This window comes from Sus scrofa, chromosome 7, assembly GCF_054392235.1.
Source record: "Sus scrofa isolate SSC_HxYL_T2T_F1_AM1 chromosome 7, Sscrofa_HxYL_maternal_Yorkshire_Landrace_v2.0, whole genome shotgun sequence".
Lineage (NCBI taxonomy): Eukaryota > Metazoa > Chordata > Mammalia > Artiodactyla > Suidae > Sus > Sus scrofa.
In genome coordinates, this window is record NC_139389.1 from 65,968,851 (window position 1) to 65,989,841 (window position 20,991).

The window sequence follows — 20,991 nt, forward strand, 5'->3', positions numbered from 1 at the left end:
ATTCCAGCCTAGTCTAAAAAGGCCAAAACTGGACTTAATCGTAAGTAATCAGATGTAAAAAATGCAGATTTGAAAGGTCCAGACCATGTTCCACTGTCATTCTCTGTTACGATATCAAATGGAATTTAGAAAAGTTTAATATGACTTGTACCCGCAAAAAACAAGTATCAGGATACACATAGAATCTGAATGCTCCTTGGAACAGCTGACTTGATGAATGTATGGAGAAGTACAACCACCATTCACAGGAAAAAGCATAAATTTCACAGAAGCTACATTTTTTTTTTTCACAGAAGCTACTTAAACATTTTCACTATTTCAAATAAGAAAAGTAAAAATTCTAATTTCAAACTCATTCTAAACTGCAACTAAAGAATGTGTTCTTATTAACTTCCATTAGCCATTAAAGCAAATAATGTGTTACTAACACCTGTGACTGCAGTGTCACTAAAGCACATGTCACTTCAGGTGACATAACAGCTCATCCTCTTTGGAGGAATTTACTCTGTCAATAGTCCTGCTCAAGTAGGTGAAAATATTTCTCACAAAGGATTCTCTTAGGGCAATAAGATGTCTCAACAACTCTAAAATCTGTACACACCTGAAATAAAAGGATAGGATGAAAAAAAGAAGAAATGTACTAGGTTTTGATCTCAAAATTTCCAGTGATACTGCTTTACAAAAGTTATTGGGTTCTAAAAATATGTGCTTTGTAAACTGTAATGGATAAATAAATATTGGTGAATATCATTATAACCAACAGCATTAACAAAAAGGGGCATACTAAAAATTTCAGTTATTCCTGGCCCTTATTTTTCTGTTTGTGCTAAGTTTCAGACAGTACCTCTAAGGAAAACAAATGGATTGAATTTAGATTATTAAGGGAAAAAAACAGCTCATTAGCTCAGACATATTTTTAAAACCCTATAGTTGCTGATTTACTAAGAAATATTAATGATCAGAGTTCCCGTCGTGGTGCAGTGGTTAATGAATCTGACCAGGAACCACGAGGTTGCGGGTTCGGTCCCTGGCCTTGCTCAGTGGGTTAAGGATCCAGCGTTGCCGTGAGCTGTGGGGTAGGTTGCAGACGTGGCTTGGATCCTACGTTGCTGTCGCTCTGGTGTAGGCCAGTGGCTACAGCTCCACTTAGACCCCTAGCCTGGAAAACTCCATATGCCGCGGGAGCAGTCCAAGAAGTGGCAAAAAGACAAAAAAAAAAAAAAGAAAGAAATATTACTGATCAAAAGTTACCCTCTCTTGGGTATGGAGAAAAGGGAACTCTCCTATACTGTTGGTGGGAATGTAAACTGGTGCAACCATATGGAGAACAGTATGGAGAGTCCTTCAAAAAACCAAAAATAGGGAGTTCCCGTAGCAGCTCAGTGGTTAGCAAACCTGACTAGCATCTATGAGGACATGGGTTTGATCCCTGGCCTCACTCAGTGGGTTAAGGATCTGGTGGTGCCGTGAGCTGTGGTGTAGGTCACAGACGTGGCTGGGATCTTGCATTGCTGTGGCTGTGGTGTAGGCTGGCAGCTACAGCTTGGATTCAGCCCCTAGCCTGGGAACCTCCATATGCTGTGGGTGCAGCCCTAAAAAAAAAAGACAAAAAGACCAAAAAAAAAATCCAGCAATCCCACTCTGGGGCATATATTCATGGAAAACCATACTTCGAAAAGATACATGTACCCCAATGTTCACTGCAGCATTATTTACAATAGCCAAGACATGGAAGCAACCTAAATGTCCACTAAGAGAGGAATGGAAAAAGAAGATATGGTACACCTATGCAATGGAATATTACTCAGCCATAAAAAGAATGAAATAATGCCATCTGCAGCACACAATAGGGATGGACCTAGAGATTATCATACTAAGTCAAACAAAAAAAGACAAATATCACATGAGATCACTAATAAATATGTGGAATCTAATAAAAATGCTACAAATGCACTTATTCACAAAACAGAAACAGACTCAAAGATTTCAAAACAAAACTTACAATTACCAAAGGGGAAACCCTGGGATATAAATGAGGAGGCTGAAACTAACATATATATACTACTCTATACACAATAGATAACAACAATATACTACATAACAAGGAAATCTAATCTGTGTAATAACCTATATGAGAAAAGAATCTGAAAAGAAATGGATATGTGTATATGTTTAAGTGATTCATTTTTGTGGTATGCCTGAAACTAACACAACTTTGTAAGTCAACCATACTCCAATACATTTTTTAAGTTACCCTCTTTTTCATCTATGCCTGCAACTAAAAACAAATTTTGACAGATTATAGGTTTCTTCTGGAATTCTGAACAAAATTTTGCTTACCAATATCCTAATCATAAACTAGGACAACTGCAGAATATTTAAAGCAGGTTATCTAGCTGAAAATCATGACAAATCCTAGAAGAAAATTTAACAGAAGAGTACTTGCTGCCTCTTCTCCTTTGGGTACTTGAATGACTGTCTTAAGATAAAGGAGTCTCTCCCTTGGAAAACAGAAAGCCTTCTCTGCCATACTCTTCTTCACATTTCACACTGTCCTATTTTGCTATATTTCAGCTTCTACAGGAAATTAGTACATGACATGACTGTCATTTCCTATAACCAAGATATCTGTGCACCCAGAAGGGCCGAATGCAGAGCAATTTCAGATCTTACAAGCTCAGATATATCAATCTTTTCATAATACTGGCTTTGGGTAGGGCTGGGAAGCAAGCATAGCTTGAGGAAAAAGAAAATTGGTTGCAAAAGAGGAATTCTGATATAAATAGGTAGACTTTTCCATTTTTCTGGCAGCCATGGGTATATAAAATATAAACAATCTATGAGCTAGAAAAGACTTCTCCTATGAACTAAGAAAGTAAACAAAGCAATATACCATGTCAATCACTCTCTAGTTTGCCACCAGCCACTGGCAGCACAGTAGATTTAGTAGCAGAGGTTTTCAAATGGTAATAGATTTTAAAAGCCCTTTTTAAAATGGGCAGTGATCACTACAGCTACGCTGTATGCTACATTTAAAAAATTGTGGCAAAGGAAATGAAATTGATCTTGCTGTTTAATGATTAGGTTTCCTTCCCTCTATGTGATTTCAATTCAAGATTAACATGAGTGCCTTCCATTTATATCACATTCCAAATTCTCTACTGAGTAGAAAACAAGACCTGAATAATAAGGGTAAGACATTTACCTTCTTTCTCGAGAAATTAATGCCAATCTTTTCCCAATCTTTTTGGATTACTCAACATTCATTTCTCAGCAAATATTTATTGCACCTACTGCAGTCCAGGTACTTCGATCACTGAAAGCACATAAGCACTGTACCTTAAAAATTGTTAAGTTACTGTTAATCACATGGTTTCTAAGAAGGTAGTTATTTTAATTATGCTTTGGGTTTTCAACTTAAAGTTTTTAGGAAAACTCAACCACTTTAAGGTAGTTTAGGTGTTCCCTAGTGGCTCAGAGGGTTAATGATCCAGTTTTGTCACTGATGCAGCTCTGGTCAAATCCCTGGTAGGGGAACTTCTGCATGCTTTGGGTGTGGCCAAAGGAAAAAAAAATTTTTAAAGCAGTTTAACAACTGTACTGGTTTCAGAGATTCTAGCGATCTTCAATTTTAAACAAGACAAAAATGGAGCAAAAATATATTGTTAATTTACTAAGGATTACATATTAAACTAGCAACATAAAAGAAAACAGACATTTTTCACCATTTTGGGGGGGATAAAAATCACAGTATTTCAGGTCAAGTCATAAAAAATTTATCCTCTGATCATTTTTCTAATTAATGCAAAAAGTCCTATAGTTACTTTTATTTTGTACCTTTAACTCGAACTTTGAGGAGACCCAATAATTGTCCCTTATCATATTTCTTACCTAGACTCTGATTTGCTAGGTGGAATATAAAGGATAAAATGGTCCTTTAAAAATTATCCTTTCTATTGGGGTAGAACATAATGGGTTACTATGCTGTACAGCAGAAATTGACACAAAACTGTAAATCAACTACATTCTAATTTTTTTTTAAAAAAAGTATCCTTTCTAAAATGCTTAATTCAAACTACATAATTAGGAGACCACACATCTTAAGATGTCAAGGATCATGGTTGAGAACAGCAGAATGGTATAGCTGGAGTTATTCTATAAATTCTACCTCAAAATTCCATTCTTCATCACTGGTAGCTTCTTCTCAGTCAATGTTCTTTCCATATCTCCAAAAACCTGTTCCGCTTCCCTGGTGTTAGCAGAGCCCACTAGAAGCTAAACTTCTACCCTTCTGGGTAGCACCTGGGCAGAACAAGACAGTGCAAAGTGCTGCTAGCTGGCAATTTGATTCCCTTCCTTCCCTAATCCCTGTGCCAACAGGACCCAGCAGAGACTAAACTTCCACTCTCACCCTTGGTAATGAAGCAGGCCAATGAAAAGCGTTACCTGTCAAAATGTCTTCAATACAGAGTTTCCAAAGCTATTTCTAAATTTATTTTCTTACAAAAAATTCTTTCCATGAGCTCTTCTAGAATTGATACTTCATCATTTTAGTGCATCCTTTAATATCTTCAAGTTTCCTCAAGGTCTGGAAGTCTTTAGTTGCTCACAGCTATTCTGAATAAATTCCTCCTCTCGTCCTCTTAACTCACATGGGCCTTCATCAAAAGTTTTTAAAGTTAACTTTAAAAATAATGTCATAAAAGTTCAAGAATAGTAGCAAAAACCTTTTTTTTTTCTGAATCATTTCAGAGTAAATTGCTGATGTTATGTCCCATCATTCCTGAAAACTTAGGTTTGTAATTCCTCCAAAGATATTCTCCCAAATAACCATGATACGAGCATCCAAATCAACAAATTAACAAAAAAAGTTACTATCCTATAATCTATATTCCCTACTGAAGTTTCACCAATCATCCTATTAGTATCTTTTGTAGAAAAAGGATCAGATCTAGTATCACTAGTTGCATTTAATTTTCATGTTTCGGTATTGTCTAAATTTGGAAGAGTTCTTAAGTTTTTCCTTGACCTTCATGAACTTTAAAAATTTGAAGGTTACAGGCCAGGTATCTTGTAGACAGTGTCTCATTTTGGAATTCTCTGTTTCTTCACAATTAGATTTAGATTATGCATTTTTCGTAGAAGTATTGAACAAACCGATTATACTATACCAGTTCCCAAACTGTGATATTGCTAATTTCATTATTCCTTTTCTTCTCTCCATTAATTTATTACCATTACAGACTCGGGAATTCCTATTTTATTCAATATGCTATAATTTGATAATGAGTATCATTTTGATGCTCAATCTGTTCAAAACTTGGCCAGTAAGTACCTCATTAAGGTGACTTCAGATCCTTTATATATAATCTCTCATTCTTTGAGCAATTCCTTTCTTTCTGCATATCTTGTTCTGTTCTTTCTTTGCCCTAGCCCTAGAATCAGCCATTTCTCCAAGCAGCCCTAGCACAAAAACCTATCTTCCCAGACCCTGCCTCATCACTTCCATACAAATTGTTCAGGAAGGAAAGAAGGATAGCAGTAAGAAAGCCAAGGAGCTACTTTGTTTAAAATGGGTGACTTGCACTGGTTCCCTTTGTGGTGGTTAGGTCTGTTTCCCCAGCGGCCTCATTTGCTTGAATGGCAAGGTTGACTGCATATTCTGTTTAAGAAATAGAGTCCATGGAGTTCCCGTCGTGGTGCAGTGGTTGACGAACCCGACTAGAAACCATGAGGTTGCGGGTTCAATCCCTGGCCTTGCTCAGTGGGTTGGCGATCTGGCGTTGCCGTGAGCTGTGGTATAGGTTGCAGACGCGGCTTGGATCCCGCGTTGCTGCGGCTCTGGCGTAGGCTGGTGGCTACAGCTCCGATTCGACCCCTAGCCTGGGAACCTCCATATGCCACGAGAGCGGCCCAAGAAAATGGCAAAAAGACAGGAAAAAAAAAGAAAGAAAAAAGAAATAGAGTCCTATTAATAGGTAAACTTCCCTTAGGATATAATTGCAAAAGTAAGGAAACTCTTGCTCTGAGTGTAAAATATTCTGTGTTCATTTTATACTTTATCCCCAGGAAGGTACCTCTTGCTCTTTTTTTTTTTTTTTTTTTGTCTTTTGTCTTTTCAGGACCACACCTGTGGCATATGGAGGTTCCCAGGCTAGGGGTCTAACCAGAGCTGTTGCTGCTGGCCTATGCCAGAGCCATAGCAACGCCAAATCCAAGCCACGTCTGTGACCTACACCATAGCTCACGGCAACACTGGATCCTTACCCACTGAGCAAGGCCAGGGATCAAACCCGTAACCTCATGGTTCCTAGTCAGATTTGTTCCACTGTGCCATGGTGGGAACTCCTTCTTCTTCTAAATTTTTTATTTTAGAACAGTTTTAGATATGTAGACAAAATTGTGAAGACAGGACAGAGTTCCCATGTGTCCCCCACCCAGTTTCCCTTACTAAAATCCTATATTAGTATGATAAACCTGTCAATTAATGAACCACTATAAATATATTGATTAATTAATATTTAGTTAATAGTAATAACTATTAACTAAAGTCCATACTTTATTCAGATATCCTCAGTTTTCCTCCAATGTCCATTTTCTGTGTCAGGATCCCATCCAGGACATCATATGACATTTAGTAGCTACGTCTCTTTAGGTTACTCTTGGTTGTGACAGCTTCTTAAATTTTTCTTGTCTTTGTTGACTGTATTAGTTTCCTGTGACTTCTGTAACAAATTACACAAACCTGATGTCTTAAAAAAAAGAGAGAAATTTATTCTCTTACAGTTTTATAGGCCATAAGCCTGAAATCAAGGTCTCAGCAGGACCACCCTCTCTGAAGGCCCTCAGGAAAAATCATTCCATGCCTCTTTTACCTTCTGGTGGCTTAAAGGCATCCCTTGGTTTGTGGCTAAATCAATTTCAATTTCTGCCTCTGTCTTCTCTGTATCTGTGCCTTTTCTTTCATGTTTTATAAGGACACATCATTTGATTTATAATCCATCCAGAAAATCTGAGATAATATCATCTCGAGATTCTTACCTTAAGTACATCTGCAAAGACTCTTTTTCCAAATAAAGTCACATTCACAGGTTCTGGAGATTAGGACATGGATGTACCTTTTGAGGGTTATCACCATTCAACCTACTATAATGATCTTTATAGTTTTGAGGATCACTTGTAAAATATTCTATAGAATTGTGATTTGATTTCTCATGATTCGACTGGGATAATGTGTTTAAGGAGGGGAAACCACACAGGTAATGTGCCACTTATATCAGACCACACCAAGGGTACATACTATCAACATGACTTACCATTGCTCATGTTGACCGTGCTCACCTAGGTAGTTTGTCAGGTTGTGCCACTGTAGTGTTATCCTTTCCATACCATATGCTGAAGAAAAGTCACTATAAGTAGCTCAATTTAGGGAGTAGGGAGTTATGCCCCACTTGGCTGAGGGTAGGGTATCTAAACAAATTAATTGGAATTCTTCTACATGGGATATTGGCCTATTTTCCTCCAAGGTCAACATCAATCATTTGTCTATATCAGTATGGATTCATGGATATCTACTTTACACTTTGGGTTTTAACCTAATATTATTTTTTAAAAATTTTGTTGCTCAAACTGTTATAGCTTTGGTCATTGCAAGATCTTTTAGTAGGTCTTTTGTCTTTTTGATGTACTCCTATTATTATGTTCTTTAAAAAAAAATGTTTGCCACTATAGATGTTCCAGACTCATTCTATATATTTCCTGCCCCACTGCAAGAAGCAGCCACTTTTCCAAGAAGCCCTGACTTCTCTTATTGGAGAATGGTATTAGAAACCAAAATCTAAGCACTAGACGTGGTCATTGTTACTGGGGTTTTATTGCTTCTAGACCATCTCAGCTGACAGAGTGATTAAACTGTTTATATAAAGATGTAGATCTAAATCTATGTATGTATGTGTGTGTGTACAGGCATATCTCAGAGATATTGGAGGTTCAGTTCCAGACCAATGCAGTAAAGTAAATATCACAATAAAGTGAGTCATGATTTTTTTGTTTTCCAATGCATATAAAAGTTATGTTCACACTATACTGTAGTCTACAAGTGTGAAACAGCACTATATATAATACACACACACACACACACACACAAACACACACACACACACAAACAGGAGTTATCTAGTGGCTCAGTGGGTTAAGGATCCAGTGTTGTCACTGCAGTGGCTTGGGTTCAATCCCTGGCCTGGAAACTTCTACATGCTGCAGATGCAACCAAAAAATAAAAATTAAAAATTAAAAAAAATTTTTTAAATGTACATACCTTAATTAAAAAACACTTTATTGCTAAAAAATGTTAACCACCATCTGTCTGAGCCTTCAGCGAGTCATAAACTTTTTTGCTGGTGGAAGATTTCAAATACTTGAGAATGACCAATATGTATCAGAGACACGAAATGAGCAAATAAATGCTGGTAGAAAAATTGTACCCACAGACTTGCTCCATGCAAGGTTGCCATAAACCTTTAATTTGTTAAAAAAAAAAAAAGCCAGTATATGTGAAAAGCAATAAAACAAGGTATGCCTGTTTAAACATTTCTATATGTAATAATTTGTATATATATTAAGCTAAATATGAATTCATATTATTATTCACCACCCCTGCTCTAATCTATTACCACATGATCAATCTAACCTCTTCTCCTTTCTTACCTATAATTCCTACTACATCAGTGAAAAACCTGGCTTCCACCAATACATGTTTATTAGTTTCAGAATTTTTAACCTATATCCTGCCCCCATCGATACAACTTTATCAACTAGAATACAGTACATACATACATACATATATATATATATATATATATACACACACACACACACACATATATATAGTTCCTTTTGCCTTTCAGTCTTATAGATTCTACTCATTTGCAAAGTTACGCAGGTCAGCACCTTATTCCACCATCCTCTTTGAGTAAGACTGTTTTATTTATTTGGTTTTTTTTTTTTTTTTTTTTTTGTCTTTTTGCTATTTCTTGGGCCGCTACCACGGCATATGGAGGTTCCCAGGCTAGGGGTTGAATCGGAGCTGTAGCCACTGTCCTACACCAGAGCCACAGCAACGCGGGATTCGAGCTGCGTCTGCAATCTACACCACAGCTCACAGCAACGCCGGATCCTTAACCCACTGAGCAAGGCCAGGGACCAAACCCGCAACCTCATGGTTCCTAGTCGGATTCGTTAACCACTGTGCCACAACGGGAACTCCTGTTTTATTTATTTGTATATAGTTAGATTCTTTTGTCCCATTTTATATTTCATCTTAGGATCCCTGAGGTTTTAAAAATTTGTATATGTTAAGGTCCAGTCTGTCTGTTGTAAAATTCTGTATGTGTTGGCAAATGTTTAACATCTTTTATTCCTACCATTACAGTATCAAATAGTTTCACTGCCTAAAAAAGCCCCTGTGCTTCACCTTCCCCCAACTCCCTGTTCCTCCAGATTCCTGCAAACTACTGATCTTTTTCTGACTTTATTCTTTTGCTTTGTCCCAGAATGTCATATAACTGCACTCACACAGGATGTGGCATTTTCAGTCAGCTTCTATAACTGGGCAATGTGCATTTAAGATTCATCGATGTCTTTTCATGGTCTAATTATCTTTTTTCTTTTTATCACCAAATAATATTCCATTATATGGATGTTTATCCATTCACCTACTGAAGGACATCTTGCCTGCTCAGAGTTTGGGGAGATTATGAATAAAACTGCTATAAATGTCTGTATACAGGTTTGGTGGCTCTAAGTTTTCAAATTAGTTGGGTCAATACCTAGGAAGCATGCTTGCTTGGATAGTCACATTTAGTTTTGTAAAAAACTGTCAAACCTGTCTTCCAAAGTGGCTGCATCACTTTGCATTTCCACCAGCAATGAATGAAATTTCCTATTACTCCACATCCTCACCATAATCTGATTCTGTCAATGTTTTGGATTTTAGCCATTCTAATAAGTATGTAATGGAATTTCACTATTGCTTTAATTTGCAATTCTCTAATGACATGATGCTGAACGTCTTTTTACATGCATATTTGCCATTGTATATCTTCTTTAATATCTTCAAAATTTTTGCCCATTTTCAAATTGAGTTATTTTATTACTGCTGAGTTTTAAGACTTTTTAAATATATTTTGGATAAATTCTTTATCGGATGTATTTTGCGAATATTTTCTCCCCATCTATGGCTTGTCTGTTCATTCTATTAATAACATCAAACACTTGCCCTTAAAGGAGGGGAGGAAAGGCAGTTAGGACCAGAATTTGGACTCGATAACCTGTATTATGAAGGTCCACTAAAAGACAAAGAAATTGGCAATTTTTTTTTTGAATGGCTGCACCTGTGGCATATGGAAGTCCCTGGGCCAGGAACTGAATCCCAACTGCAGCTATGATGGCAACACCAGATCCTTTACCCCACTGTGCTGGGCTAGAGATTGAACCTATGCCTCCAAAGCAACCTGAGCCACTGCAGTCAGATTCTTAACTTACTGTGCCACAGTGAGAACTCTAGAAACTGATAATTAATATAGAGTTTTCTTGAAATTAATCATGACTGATAGGGCAAAATAAAATGGAAAATGGAAGGATTTAGAGCTGTGTAATACCTGAGGATGGTAAGAATTTTACAACATGAAAGGGACTTACAAAATACACTGAAGGTTATTCTCACTAGCTAAGATATATTCTATAATAATAGATGAGCAAAGACATATGATACCACCTGCTTTGCTCTAACTGTAACTGCAGATAACATGTGCATTTTTGTTCAGCCATTTTCTCTTTCTGGTCCTGACTTACTTTTGAGTATTTTTAAGAAAAGTGAAGGAGAAGGAATAACTAGTTAGGAAGAGTTTAAAGGAGTAAGTAATGGAATTAATAAGACCTCTTATATGCTGTAAACCCTCCCTTGGACTTAACTTCGGAAATTCTAAGGACATCTTTTATCCTTTCGCTCTTATATCCTTTGCATTTTTTTCCTAGGAATTATTTGGCTCTATTTGAACACACTCTATCTCCTGGGTAAGGCAACTAGAAGAAAGCTGATAGTAGACACCAAATACTTTCTTATGCCATTCGGAACTGAAGTGTATTTCCAGATCCAGAAAAAGAACAGTGATTTAAAATCCCAGGAAATGGCTGTGTGATAGAATTTGGCATTTACATTTTGAACTGCTTAATCATTCTTTTATAGACTAGCTGAAGGTTATTTTGTCTCTCTGGCATTTTCTTATGTCTCAGCTGCCTTACTCTGTCATCCAGGGCTCAGTTTCAAGGGTGAAATGCATTATGATAATCACAATCAACCAAAGGCATCCCAGTTCCAACTCTCTATAACTTCATGCTTTTCTCATCAATTTCACTTCAGTTAAAAGGCCAGTTAAAAGAAGAATGTATGAATAAATCTGAGCTTACAAGTTCTATTGCCACTATTACCTCATACGATAAGACTTTTTATTCAATTCGCTACCTTCACACTATATTATACATTATAAAGATGGCATGTGCATAAACATCTTCAGAAATTAAGTGACTCCAGTTTAGAAAGATGAACTTTCTGAAGTAAAGGTTCTACATGCTTTAGATAAATAAATTATTGTCCATTTTCCACCATGAATATTTCCATTACTTCACATTCCTTTAATCACTGCTCTCCCAAAGCCAATGAAGAGAAACAATAAAGAGAAATATAAATTATTTTCAAGTATTAAACCACTACAAGCCTTCAAGCATTTTTTTCTTTCTTTCCTTTTTTTGGGGGGAATGTACCCCTCCAAAAAAATGTTCCCAGGCCAGGGATTGAATCCAAGCTGCAGCTGTGACCTATACCACATCTGCAGCAATGTTGGATCCTTAACCCAATGTGCAAAGCCAGGGATCAAACTCGTGCCTCTGCAGTGACACAAGCTGCTGTGGTCGAATCCATAACCCTCTGCACCACGGGAACTCCTTCATGTATTTTTCAACCAGAGCTTCAGGATGGAAACCATGACTACATGCCAAGCCAAATCCCAAGTCTGAGGCTTACAATATCTGACATTAAGCTCATGACAGCTTCTTTGGGCCCTGGCTTCTTTGTGTGAAATATGAGGGAATTGGACATGGTAACTAGCAGATTTTCTTAAAACATCAACAATCCAAACTTCTTAACTTCTATTGCTGACAATTTCACAAAGAATGTAGGGTCCTTTTAAAGGCATTACTGGAATAAAAGATCTACAGAATCACAGTAGATCAAAAGGAAGAGTAGTATAAGCAATTGATAGACATAAACATTTGAGTTAATAAAATATTAGAATCCTAACAAAACCCTTCCCTTAGATTCTGTACTAACAGGTTTTTGGTGTAATTGTTGTCTTGGCTCAAATGACAATTTTTCTATAAAACCTCTCCTACTTCAGGAAGTCTTATGCTAACTATCTCTCTAGGTTCTCACTGCATGTGATTTCCCCTCTCAAAGCATTTTAACCAGACTATGAACTCCTTCCTCACTCCTCCTTGTAAGCTTATCTTACCGATGTCCATTGGACTGTGTACTTTAGCTTTTGCATGTACTTTCCCATCTCAAAAGAAAGGGGATAATTTCGAAAGGTCTAGCACACAGCCACAAAATACTGGAAAAAAAAAAAAAAAAAAAAAAAGAGCCCTGCTCTCTGTGATTCTACTCTAAAATTTTGTGTGAATAAGGCTGAAATATTTATCAGTTTCTAAACTCTGAAAGGGCCAAGACTGGTTCTTCTTACGTGGTTGCTGCCTTCACGATATTTAGCAAGTGTTAGGAGTGTATCAACTGCTTAATAAATGTTGAATATGGCACAAATAAAAGGTAAAAAATTCTTTTAAAATTTCAGAATTAATAGAGCATAGCTTAACCTTTCATCTGAAAAAGTTTAAGTAATGGAGACAGTACAGGTATAATCAGACATACCTGCATCATGACTTAATCTCTCTGGGCCCCTGTGTCCTCACTGTAAAACTGGAACCAACTTAATTTACGGGAGTGCTATAAAGATTAAAGATAACATGGAGTTCTCATCGTGGTGCAGCAGAAACAAATCTGACTAGGAACCATGAGGTTGCAGGTTCAATCCCTGACCTTGCTCAGTGGATTAAGGATCCGGTGTTGCTGTGAGCTGTGGTGTCAGTCATAGACATGGCTCGGATCCTGCGTGGCTGTGGTTGTGATGTAGGCCAGTGGCAACAGCTCCGATTAGACCCCTAGCCTGGGAACCTCCATACGCTGTGGGTGTGGCCCTAAAAAGACAAAAGACAAAAAAAAAAAAAAAAGATGAAAGATAACATATGGAAGTCATAAATAAGGCCATACCCAAAGAAGGTGCTAAATAAATATATGGTAAGATTATGTAACTTATTTTTCATATCATTTCAGATTTCAAATAGAGGTAAAAGCTCTTCTTGCTTCATTTTCAACACTCATTTATATATAAGCTTCTTCTTAAAAATTTCAAGTATGTATGTTTTTCTCAAATATTAGCTTCACTACAAAGTTCTATCAAGAGGAAAACCTCCCATGTTTTAGTGGTAGGGAAAAATCAGTTTTGATATTTCATTGCTTTTCTGAAGTCCTAGAACAGTAATAATATTTATGACACTGAGCACTGAAGTTTATGAAGCGGTAAATAGCTTTTGTGGCTGATTAAGCATCTCTGTTTCACTTCGCATACCCCAGTACCAAAGGCATTACCCCTTAATTAAATGCTTGTTTATATTACACAAGGACCTTTCTAGTCCTATACCTTTCGAAAAATATTAGAATGAGGGAGAAGAAAAAAAGCTAAATTACTAGAGAGATTCTATTAATACTGAAACTTCTGATCAAAGCTGGGTCAAAAGTTAGATGATATCATGCAGAAGTTTTAATGTTTGAAAAACAAAATTTAAAAAAAATCCAGAAAAAGCTATACACTAGAACGATATCAATTTGCTTTAAAATGTTTGAGTTTAGGAGTACAAGTAAAACCATAAACATCAGGTAAAAAGAGAAGAATGTTTCTTTTCCAATTTATTTATTTATTTTTGCTTTTTAGGGCCGCACCCACAGCACATGGAAGTTTCCGGGATAGGGGTTGAATTGGAACTGCAGTTGCTGGCCTACGCCACAGCCACAGCAAGTCGGGATCTGAGCCAGGTCTGCGACCTACCCCACAGCTGATGGCAACGCCCAATCCTTAACCCAATGAGCAAGGCCAGGGAACAAACCTGAATCCTCACAGATACTAGTCGGGTTCATAACCTGCTGAGCCACAGTAGGAGCTCCCTTTTCCAACTTTTGATGGAAGTAAAGATAATTAAAGTTATTTTATAATTTTAATTTGATATTAATATCTTAGCACTTGAGTGGCAAAAGATCAGAAAGGCGCAAGTTTGTATCATTACCAAAGATGAATGTGTCTTATCTCATCTGTGGGGGGTTTAATCCCAAAGTAAGACAAAGGAAAAGTTAAAGGAGAAATCTTAGAAATCCCTGACAAATTATCCTCAGAGCTGTGTAATTCACAGGAAGCTTAGCTGCCACCATTACCTTTGACTCCCCTAATTTAGGCAGAAATTGGTAAATCTGTACTTCTGCATAGATAAGAGGAATGACACATAGGCTGACACAAGTTATAATTCATTACAGAAAGTAAGTTTTTCAGCAAGAGAAAAAACAAACAAAACAAAAAACTACCTTTACAGCTCTAGAAAAATAAGTCTGTATGTCCTACATGGCAAAGCTTTAGAGAGATTGTTACATTTATAAAACTGAGCAACTGATCAGATTGAAAATGATAGTAGAAATTGAATATAATGGTGTAACAAAGTGAAAAAAAGTGGTCATACATCAGATAAATCAACATCTATACAGTTTCTGTCACTCAAATGTCTTGTCTCCACCCTCTACTTAATTCACCAAAAGAGGTCCAGATAAATGATCTGTAAGCTAAACACCCAATTGTATTTCATAGGTTCTCTCAACTAATTTGTCTCCGTATATTTTTTATTTGCCTTAAAAACCTATCAACTTGTTTAATTTGCAATGATTATCTTTATTATTTACATTAATGGAAAGTAGACAGAGTAATAAATAATTCTGAACATTTGAAAATAAAAATTTTATAAATTTAAATAAGACAGTAAAAGAATTTTAAGCCATGATATATGAGGAACGTGGGCTATTCTTCATGGAGAAAAACTACTTAGGAAGGACATGACATACAAATTGACATACCACAAACAATGCTAAGAATTAAAGTCAGTGGATGAAAACTAAGACAGGCTTGAGTTCAGTGTATAAAGGACAATCTCTTATATGTGAGTGATAGAGAACACTCAGAAACTAAATGATACTAAATAAAGAGGAGGTCAGACTAAGACTAAATGACCCCTAAAACTTTTTCCAACTCTTGAGTCTATGATTATGCAATATATGTTTAATTGTGATCAAATATGGAGTCTGCTATGGTACAACACGATTGGTGGTGATGGTGACTCTGGAGCACCCTGGGACACAGATTTGATCCCAGCTAGCATAGTGGGTTAAGGATCCAACATAGCCACAGTTGCAATGGATCTGATCCCTGGCCCGGGAACTCTATACGCCCTGGGGCTGCTGAAAAAGAACATTTATGTTCATCGCAGCACTATTCACAATAGCTAAGACATGGAAACAACCTAAATGTCCAAAGACAAATGAATGGATTAAGAAGATGTGGAACATATGGAATACTACTCAGCCATAAAAAAGAACAAAATAATGCCATTTGCAGCAACATGGATGGAACTACAGACTCTCATACTAAGTGAACTAAGTAAGAAAGAGAAAGACAAATACCATATGATATCACTTATATCTGGAATCTAACATATGGCACAAATGACCCTATCTACAAAAAAGAAACAAACTCATGGACATGGGAAATAGACTTGTGGTTGCCAAGAGGGAGGGGATGGAAGTGGGAGGGACTGGGAGTTTGGGGTTAGTAGATGCAAACTACTGCATTTGGAGTGGATAAGCAATGAGATTCTGCTGTATAACCCAAGGAAATACATCTGATCATTTGTGATGGAACATAATGTGGAAAAAAAGAATGTGTGTGTGTGTGTGTGTGTGTGTGTGTGTATAAAAAACTGGGTCATTTTGCTGTAAAGCAGAATTGACAGAACACTGTAAATCAAATATAATAAAATTTTTTAAAAGAAAAAAATTGTGATCAAATCTGAATGTCTGTCAGCAGTTTACAAAATTGCACAAAGTTCTAACTGCTAGGTTTAGGCCTGGGGGTCAGGGTAGTGAAAAATGGAATACTGGCCCTGAATCATTCCTTTTAAAATCTTTTATATTCCTAGCTTGGTCACAGTACCCATTTAAGAAGAGTTTTTACTACTCATAAGTTTTCTAAACAAAGTAAACAATTGCTAACTTTCTCTGTGATGAGTTTCTTAGCAAAACATGAAAGACAAAATAAACCAAAACTTAAAAATTGGAGAGAAAAATGGGTTGGGCTATATAAAAGGTTTTATGCAAAACAATCTAGAGTTCTGACAAGAGCCATATTAAAGGAACTGATCATTAAGTCCAGACAGGACACGAATCTAATAGGATGAGTGAAGTGAAAGTTTGTATGGAAGGAAGGTTTTCTAGAAGAGTGGATACAGAAAAACTACTTTTAAAGAGAGGAGCCATAAGAGTTTCTGTCATGGCTCAGTGGTTAACAAATCTGACTAGGAACCATGAGGTTGTGGGTTCGATCCCTGGCCTTGCTCAGTGGGTTAAGGATCTGGCATTGCCATGAGCTGTGGTGTAGGTCACAGACATGGCTCAGATCTGGCATTGCTGTGGCTTTGGCTTAGGCCAGCAGCTACAGTTCAAATTAGACCCCTAGCCTGGGAACCTCCATATGCCGCATATGGTGCAGCCCTAGAAAAAGACAAAAAAAAAAAAAAAAAAAAAGGAGCTATAATCATTGTTAAAAATTGAATGAACTATATGCTCTACATCTTGCTCAATTCTACAAGTTTATACAAAAGGCAGAGTAAGTAAAACACATAACAAAGGAATCTGACCTAGCCCTGGAAGGAGATACTCTGAGGAAGTATTGAGATCTAAGTGATGAATGTTTCAGACAGAAGAATGACACATGCAAAGTCCCCAAGATGAGAGGGAGCACAGTATGTTTAAAGAATGAAAAGAAGACAAGTAAAGCTAGAGAAGTAGGTTTGCAGGAGCCAATCTGTGTTGTACATTACAGGCCATGTTAGGATTTAGTTTGTAGCCTAAGATCATTAGGAAAGCAAGGAAGGATTTTTAAACACAGAGCCATAATGATCAGATCTAAAGTTTGCAAAGATCACTGAATACTGGGTATAGAATATATTTTACAAGCTAACTAAAGTAGAGCAGAGAGATCATTTAAATAGGTTATGATGATGTTAGTCTAGAATAAACAAAGTGGTGTTAATGGAGATGGAAAGTAGATGAATTCAAGAGATATTGTGAATATAACAGCCAATTATGTGATAACAAAGGTTGAGTAAAGGGATCTTTGAGAGGGATAGGGGACAATTAGGGAAGGTCTTCTGAAACACCTAGTGAGCCCCTAAAAGGAATTGGGAGTAATAAGAATTTCTGGCTGAATAAGGACACATAAAACTAAAGACAGAATTATTTAGCTGTGTGGTATGAAGTCGGCGGGGGTGCAGTCTGTCCCATGGAGTGCTTTGTGTGTGGGGACACTGTCATAGGATGAAGCTGGAGCCAAGAAGGGTCAAATGCTGAATGGCTTTTAAGAGAAAAAATTTGAACTTTACACTAGAGACTATGCAAAGTCAATACATGATTTTACTGAAGAGGTTTTATCCACCTTTTAGAAAGGCTGTTCTGCCAATGGTGTGGAAAGAAAGGAACTGGGGTCAGGAGAATAGGTATGAAGGGTTATTTTGATCTGTATGAGACAAATTTATGAGGTTCAGAGCTAGTAGAGGAACAAAAGAATTTTAAAAGATGGACAAAAAATATTTACAAGGTAAGAAAACAGCCTGTGGCAACAAAATGGACATGGAGATTTAGATAAAAGGAAGAGGGTAGAACTATTCTTATGTTTCTGTCCTGGAACTAGGTAAACTGCGAAACCATTCACAGATACAGAGAACAGAGTGAGATAACTCAAAGTGACAGATGATGAGTAACTGTGACCAAGTAAACAACAAATAGTACTATATTCTCTTTTAAATCACAGTTCCTCATATAGTTATCCTGTTCTACATACCATTATTAAACCTGGGTTCAGTAGGAAAGGGGATAGTATCAACAGAGTTCCTCTCTTTTTCCCCGTGATAGGGCGCCTAACATGTAGTTGGTCTTCAACAAATATGTCTTAAATAAATAAATAGGGAGTTCCTGTCGTGGCGCAGTGGTTAACGAATCCGACTAGGAACCATGAGGTTGCGGGTTTGGTCCCTGCCCTTGCTCAGTGGGTTAACGATCCGGCGTTGCCGTGAGCTGTGGTGTAGGTTGCAGACGCGGCTCGGATCCCACGTTGCTGTGGCTCTGGCGTAGGCTGGTGGCTACAGCTCCGATTCGACCCCTAGCCTGGGAACTTCCATATGCCGAGGGAGCGGCCCAAGAAATAGCAACAATAACAACAACAACAACAACAACAACAACAAAAAAGACAAAAAGACAAAATAAATAAATAAATAAATAAATACTAATTTTACCAATCAAAGTGACATATGAATTGGCCAAGACAGTGTGCTCAGCAGCAGCCACTACAGGAAGACAGAGTCACAACATTTTAAACACACAGAAGTTTATTTCATTTTAAGCAACAAGCTGTCTGGAGCTGGGCAGACCAGGGATGGTTCAACCCTAAATCAGCAATGACCACAGAACGTCTACCACCCCCCTGTGCCTTTCCTAGCATTTGCTTTTATATTCATGCTGAACATCCAGGTAGCAAGTCTATTTTCCTGACATGAAGGAGGTGGAAGGGCCCAAAGATATCTCACTTCAGGTTTTGACTTTTGATTTTGCAAAGAAAGCCCTTCCCAGGACATCTGTTGTTGTATCTCCCTATCCAGCACTGTATCACATGGTTAGCCCTGGCTTAAAGAGGAGAAGGAAAGGAGGGAGAAGGTAGTTGAAAACAGATATTTAATGAGCCAACCTAAATTTGCCATGGCAGAATTCGTGTTTGTTTCACCAGAGGTCCTAAGGGAAATAAGGGGGTTGGGGGGGGAGAGGGTACAGGAGAGAGAGGTAGAAAACCGGAACCAGGAAAAAAAAAAAAAAAAAAAAACAGCAACAGAAAAATAAAAGAGCACCCAAATCTTGGTTTCTAATACCATTCCCCAATTAAAGGAAGCAAGGCAAAGTTGGAAAAATGGCTGATTCTAGGTTTGTGGCAGGAACTACACAAGATAAGCCTAGAGCATCTTGTAGTGTCAGAAAATAAGGACATGCTTAGAAAATAAGCAAACAAAACCTTGATGGGACTATGTCCGAGGGGGGCGCACAGGAGGCAACTGAAAGACAATTTAATGGCTTAAAGCCTGAACAATTTGAGCACTAAAGCAGTATTAGATTAAAATGCAAAGCACAAAATATATCTCCATGGGTTCATACTCATGATTGAATATGTAAATAAATGGAGGAAAAAAGACAAATCTTCTGTGCAGAAGGATTCCAAGTAATTTATGCAGATACTCTTGCCTTAAGGAAGCTAAGTGTAACTCTGCCTCTTTAAGTGTAGGTTGTGCAGAGAGACTTCCTTGCAAAGGGCAGTACATGGAAAGAAGGGAGCAAAGTAACTTTACGACAGAGAAATCTGACATATACTACTTCAGCCAGGTGATCAAGAATAACATCAACAGTGATGAGCCATGTACCCTTGATATGATGTGGTGAGAACAGCACCTCCCCAAAACTCACACTGCCATATTACGATCATGAAAAAAACATCAGATAAATCCCTAAAGAGGGATATTCTACAAATACTAGCATGCCTCAAAACTGTCCAAAACATTGAAAATAAAGTCAGAAAAAACTGTCACAGCCAAAAGGAGTGTAAACAGACATGAAAATGAAATGTAGTGTGGTATCTTGGATGGGATCTTGGGACAGAAAAAGTATGGGTAGAAACTAAGGAAACTTGAATAAACACTGGGTAGTTAATAATAACATACCAACATTGGTTTATGAATTGTAATAAATGTCTATACTATTGTAAGATGTTAATAGGAGAAAATGTGTGTGTGAGAGAGAGAGTGGAGGGAGTGTGTGTATGTGCGTGTTGGGGGGTATATGGGAACTCTCTAAACCATCTTCTCAATTTTTCTGTAATGCTAATGCTGCTCTTAAAAAGTCTGTTAAAAAAAGAAAGGTACCTGTAATACCACCACAACATTTTTACACTTTGAGATATATTTTACCAACTTTGTTTTTCTCTGTGAGCATGTGTAACCACACAAGAGGCTTATGGCTTTTTACTTTAGTTAAATGAGAAATACATGACTACTACTCATCTAGGTACCAGTCTTTTCTCAGCCATGACCTAATTCACCCATAGCCATCTTTAGATTTCTGGTCATAAGTTCTCTGGAAGCTCCCCCCTGGTTCCAGACCTGGTTGAGTTCCTCTGGTAGGCATACACGTGGCTCTCCATACTGCTTTTTCCTAGTGCACATTATATTTTTAAACAAATAATCAATTGAGAAATTAATCATCATTAATGTCTGTCTTTGCTTTAAAACATAAGCTTCATGTATTATTCATCACAGTTTCCCCAGCATGGTGCCTTGAGCACAACAGGCATTCAACTGAATAAATGAAAGAAGAGTACAGGTACACTGTAAAGTAACCATATAGCTATTAAAGTCGTGTGTACAGAGATGGAAAAATGTTCAAGATACCTTAGTAAAAAAAAAAAAAAGAAAGATGCA

The 20,991-nt window shown here is 37.3% G+C and overlaps 1 protein-coding gene across 12 annotated transcripts in view; it reads right to left on the minus strand.

Annotated features, from left to right (window-relative positions):
• The window catches only part of PEAK1 (pseudopodium enriched atypical kinase 1), a 284,832-nt gene that overhangs the window by 160,513 nt on the left and 103,328 nt on the right, over positions 1 to 20,991 (minus strand). For 3 of the 12 annotated variants that reach the window (XM_084966097.1, XM_084966094.1, XM_084966095.1), the window contains one exon: positions 3,206 to 3,316. The gene's annotated coding sequence lies outside the window, so the exon portion shown is untranslated. 12 annotated transcript variants of the gene reach the window in all.